This window comes from Sipha flava, unplaced genomic scaffold (assembly GCF_003268045.1).
Source record: "Sipha flava isolate LNK unplaced genomic scaffold, YSA_version1 162_pilon_pilon, whole genome shotgun sequence".
Lineage (NCBI taxonomy): Eukaryota > Metazoa > Arthropoda > Insecta > Hemiptera > Aphididae > Sipha > Sipha flava.
This window is the reverse complement of record NW_020271810.1, coordinates 1658-7932: the sequence shown is the minus strand read 5'-3', so window position 1 is coordinate 7932 and position 6275 is coordinate 1658. Positions and strand designations below refer to the sequence as shown.

General features: G+C 26.6%; 1 long non-coding RNA gene across 1 annotated transcript; it reads right to left on the bottom strand.

Moving 5' to 3' along the window:
• Nucleotides 1–3483: 3483 nt before the first annotated feature.
• LOC112679465 lies at nt 3484–5955 on the bottom strand. The gene is made up of 5 exons (XR_003148215.1): nt 5450–5955; nt 4095–4167; nt 3827–4024; nt 3633–3758; nt 3484–3556 (listed from the first exon to the last, which is right to left on the bottom strand). It is a non-coding gene; the product is annotated as an uncharacterized LOC112679465 (long non-coding RNA).
• Nucleotides 5956–6275: the final 320 nt, after the last annotated feature.

Genomic DNA, 6275 nt, shown 5'->3' with positions numbered 1-6275 from the left:
TACATATTTTTACATAATTTGTCATAAGTACATGTTTTTACATATTTCTCAATAATTCCATTTTTCCTACATATTTCGACAATTTGTTCATTTACGATTTATTATTTATTAATACAGACTTTCTCATGTTTCCAAAATTACAAAATAATAACAAAAAAATACCAATTATCAAATTTAATCTAATCTACTGTCGATATATGTTCGATTACGATTTATTAAGACATGTTTGTGTTTGAAGTACTGACAGTGGGTCAATATACTTACAGTAACGAACGGGCCGTGTTTTAATTTCATGGGTTTAATCTGTGTTCGTTGTTCGTTATTTTATATTTACGTTTAAATTACCAATAATGCCGAAAGTACGATCGTCTAAGACTTGCAAAGCAATAAAATATGTTTCTGAATTTCCAAATGAACATTTACAAAGTGACGGTCAAATTTTATAATGTGCTGCTTGTGAAAAATCGATAGCAATTGAACAACGATTTCAGGTAACACAATATTTACAAATTAATAAGCACAAAAAGAACAAAAATAGAAAGCTGAAATTCAAATAAAATTTTTTGTCATCTACATCTTCCTCAGTTTCTAATATATTCAACATCGATTTACTCGTATGTCAAGCTATTATTAAAGCTGATATTCCGCTAGCAAAACTTCAAAATTCTAATTTAAAATCATTCTTGGAAAAATATATTATAATATATTATCATATATAGGTACGAATAAAAATTCCTGGGCGTCGCCCGTTACAGAACAAACGCGCAAAATACGCATGGGATAAAACCGCACACAGATTTTAAAATACTGGATATCCCATTTCCGCACACGTTTATTTTGGACGATTATCGTCACTTATCGACAATTATCTATAACGACATTATTAAGCTTTATCTGTAAAAGATTGTATTCGCAGTGTTAGTGTATGTAATGAAATCCCCATTTCATGACTTTATCGATACCTCGATAATAATTAGATATCAACGTAGTATACGACGCGTTTAGTTTGCGTGTAACCTTTAAGTGACGGTACTCATTAAAAAACAAAGTTTTCTTGGTGAAAATGGTGAAAAGATGGGATTATGACAAACGTGAAGGTGATCGCGCTTTTTGCGAATTATGTGACGGTGATGGTAACAATGAATATACTTGTGTAGGCGTCACTACAGGGTCTTTAATAAGACATTTAGAAAGTGTTCATGGTGTTAAGCCACCACAAGAATCCATAAAAAAGAGGTATGTAATTAATAAAATATATTTTTAATTATTTATTCAAATAAACGTTAATTTTCTTAAATACTTGATGTCTTAAATATTGACCTCGATGTATGCAAATATAAAATAGTCAAATTCCGCTCAGATATTATATATATTATATATATATATAGTAATCATCCCAAATCGCGCTCTCGCCGTATGACAATTTTTTAATAAACCATTTTCACGGTCAACGACAATAGTACTCTCACACACACACACACACACGCATACACACATTCATAACACATACTATTTTATTACATTATCTATTTGCTAAAATTTGTTTCATGAAGTTTTATGTATATTAATTAACATAAAATTATTTACGTCATAATTTAAAACATTAGTTATTAATATTATTTACTCAACGTACCTAAACAGTTGTACTTAATATTAGGCCTAGTTTATCATATAGTCATTACATACGAGGACCGATGGCGACGAATGTGATTCTATAAATTCACGGATTCACGTGAATAAAATTATAAATACACGTGAAATTTTAAGCAACAGGTTTTATAAATTAAACCTTAATTTCACGTGAACACGTGAAATTCACCTTGAATAATCGAAAATCGAACCATATTTCTGCTATATGACGTATGTTAATATCGAAAAAAAGCATCCCCTGGTTTACGGAACTTTTGTAACGTTACTTTTTTTACTTTTTACTTTTTAAGATTCAATTCCACATAGCATATTAGATGATGAAAATATTTACAAAATATGTTCTAAAAAATATTATATTTGTGTCCTATAAACATATTTCTGAAAATAAATTTTCTAAACACTTTATAAAATGAGTAATAGTATGTACAATAGTAATATATTATACTTATATATTTTATTAAACTGGATTTATGTACAAGTAATTTGCGAATGCATACATTTTCATAATGATGCAAATAAAATTTCCAAATATTTTACCATTATGAGTATAGATATTAAATTATTATATAATATACGAATATATAGGCATTACTCTAAATTAATTATTATAAGTATTCGCTATTTGTAGATTTCTATATAAATTCCCTATTTTTACTTTTTGACAGTATTTTAATTTCATACGTATAATAATTATTATAACCACCAGTGGAAATTAGAGATAGTTAAAAATTTATCAATAGTTATATATTTTTTCATAATTATTAAGCTGTTTAACAAATGTTAATCATATGGTAATTAATATCAAACAAGTTATCGTAAATATTTCAAAATGTACTACGAAACCTGATAGGAATAAAAATGTGCAGATAAACAATAACTTTCTTTTTTTCGACTTTAAATCGATAACACCACTGGTAGACTGATATAAACAAAGACTTACAACACAATATTCAGAAAAATTATTTATGTAATTATACAGTTGATGAGAGTATTTATAAATATCCATAACAGATATTGACGAATTAAAAATCTTTGAAGAAAAGTTATTGCAAGACAAAGACTTTTGAAAAAAAAAAAAAAGTGGTAATAATTTAATACATTTCAAATAAATTATATATAAATTTGTATTTAATATAATATTATTTATATTCAATGTAGTAAAAATTAAATTTGACATATTTTACTGAGAACATACTGCATGTTATTTATTATTTTAAATGCATGCTTTTCCATTAAACTAATTTACAATTAGATTTTAAATACAAGTGTAAATACGAATTCATTAATTTATTAAAAAATCAAAAATCACAATGCTTGAAAGTTTTTAAAATATCATCTATATACATTCTGTGAAATATTAAATTTTAATACAATTCTAAATTTTTTTAAAAATGGTTCAAAAAAAAATTTCATGGTTTTTAAAATATTTTAAAAACCAAAAATGGTTTAAAAAATTTTTAATACTACAATAATTTTTAAAAAATATTTTGAAAACTTAATTAACTATATTGAACCATGAAAATAAAAATTAAATAAAGAAAAAGTTATCAATAAAGTAGCAAAATAGCATTTATAATGGAACAGAATAAAATAAATGTACAAAAATTACATTAAATATTATATTGGCTAAAAAATATTAATTGATCATCATAAAAATGCTTATAAATAGTTATAAAATAAAATAAATCAGTAGAATAGAACTTCAAATAACATATTTTAGGCAACATGCAAGGAAATAATTCATCAACTAATTAATTAAATAATATAATTAAAAAATAATATATAAATGATAATTAATTAAATAATTAATAAATAATAATTCTAGGAAAAAGTAGTTTCTACTTCATCCGGAAAGTTATACCTTCCTTCAACTATGACAAATTCATAGTTCCATTCGCGACCAACCCTGAAACAAATTAAATATCTATATTAGTAATTAATTTTCAATGAATTACTTTATAAGTATATTTCATTTAACTAACCGACAAACTACTCCACATTTTACTGATCCACACGATTCACATGGTAAGAAACATCCAGGACAATCAGTTTCAAGACAATCACACGAATCACTATTAATTGGTAAAGAATTAGGTACTGATTCATGTCTAAAACAAATTATAAACAATTTTAATAATAGCCAAAGATATAATTTAAAAAAAAATGACACACTCACTTTACTTCAACTGACGCTGAAGGAATTAAGTCTTTTTTTTCTTTTTTTTCCTTTTTTTTCTTTTTTCTTTTTTTTCAAAGGTGGAATATAAGTATTGGATGAACTCATTTTTAAATAAATGGTTTTTACTTTCTACTATATAGAAATGGATTTCATTGGGGTTTCATTATGAATAGCCCAGTATACATGTTCCTTTTACTAATTATATACAATACTATTGAGTTTAAAATATATAGATTAGCTGTATTATAGAAATTGTATTATTTACCATGTACATTTTATTGATTGAACGTTTTCTATTTTTGATTGTGGTGATCCATAGTAGCATAAAAACAACTTATCTGTAACAGGTTATTTACCATGAATTAAGATAAATAATAAGTGTATCACTTTATTTCTTCGATTTGGATTTTGGAACACATTACAAAAACTCCTTACTGTCACCTGCCATATTGTACAACACAATTTTTCAAAAATACTCGACATGGATATATTTTTACTTTTAAAAGAAAAAGAAGACACTGCTTACTCGTAGTTATTATTATTTGTTTCCATTTCTTGGTAGTTATATTATTATATATTTAAAGCGTTATCAAAATTTACATTATTTTTTAAAGTAAAATTTAAAATTGAATGTGTGACATGGATGTTTTTTAGATTGCCCTACGCAGCTTTACAATAGTGTGATAGTTGATAATAAAATATAAATATAAACAATATTAAGGAGTTTTTTTTTTATTTTATTTATCATTTTCAATACATATGAAGTTTTGAGTAAATATTATACATTTATACTACAAGTAATAAATTATACTATAATATTATATTTATTTATAATACCAGACAGCAGTATCCATATAGGTATTATAATATTAGTATTCATTAATACCACTTACTGAGATTTCAAGTTCAAGGTGTCAACGGACAACATCACAAACAGTTACTGTAAATGTATAATGTAGTGATTTATTTTTTGTCTCAGAAATAGAATACCAAAAACATTTTAGATAAATAAAACCATTTTGATAATTAACAAGAGGAATGGTGTTACAAAATTTAACAATTAAATATAGGTACATGATTACTTAGTATGAACCACTACAGACTATGTGAAAATACTATATAAATTATCAAATGTGAATCAGTAAAAGAATCGTTTTAGTGAATCAATTAAAATGAATCGAATCATTTTTCCCATCCCTATACTAAACTAATGCTTCTTTTCATCTTTTAAACATGTGCTACTACAAAGTGTATCAATCATTGTGATGGTACGCATGGTATAACAAATTAATGTTAATGTTAAATAGGTATCAACCAGATTTCGGCTATTTATAAATAATTAATTACTTTTTACCTTGGAAACATACATTAAAATTGAGAACTCACTTATTGTTAAGTTAGAAGATGATCGACAGGGTAATTCCGTTTACTATGCACCTGTATAGCTTTCCGTTCACCATAAAAGATAACTACACGGAGCAAGACATGTTAATTTGTTGCTGAATAATTTAATATCAGTTTATTTCTGAGATAACATCGGTAGTAATGATATTGAACAATGTTAGCTACAGCGAGCAGAGCAACGCGAATTTGCGTTCCAAAAACACTTGATGTACTTACCGAAACATAGGAAGTAATCTTCCTATCCACGTCCAATTACTTGCAGTGAAACAACGTGTAAAACAAAAATCGCTACAACAAATTTGCACATGAAACGATATGGCGGTCGGATATCACGTTAATCGGAAACACACGATGCATGCGTACATCATAGTCGCCAAACAGTGGTAAAAACAATGTGGACGACGATGGGGCGCGATTATTGATCGATCAAATGTCGATGACGGGTTGTTTACACTAACCTAATGTGCGGCGTCGGTGGTGGTGGTGAACGCAACAGACAGAACCCTCATATATGGCCGACCAACTCTGTGCCGACGCTCGCGACTAACAGTGCTGCTAACCGTGAAAACTATTAAAGTGTTCGAGAACAACACTGATAGCGAGCGATAACCGTGAGCGTCGGTTTCGCGCGTCCCGACCATGAACATAAAACAAAAATCATCGTCCACATGATAAAGGAAACTAATGAATTTTGTTTGTTGCACTACCGAAGTAATTCGCCACTAGACGCTAGTGATCCGTTTGCCATTTCGTTTGTGATGTTTTTTGAATATGACGTGTTATAAATGTAGAACACACAAAACTATAATATTATTATTATAAATTATATGCATATATATTTACATAATATTTCATAGTTTAAATTTGGTAAAATTAAATGTTGTCTATTTCGTATTATTATATACATATTATGTATAAATATGAATAAAGTATAAGTATTATCAATTATGAAATTTTATAATTATATTTGATATCCATAGGACCACAACATAAAAATAAAAGGTATGTATTTAAAAATAATAATTTATATATTTTTTAAGTT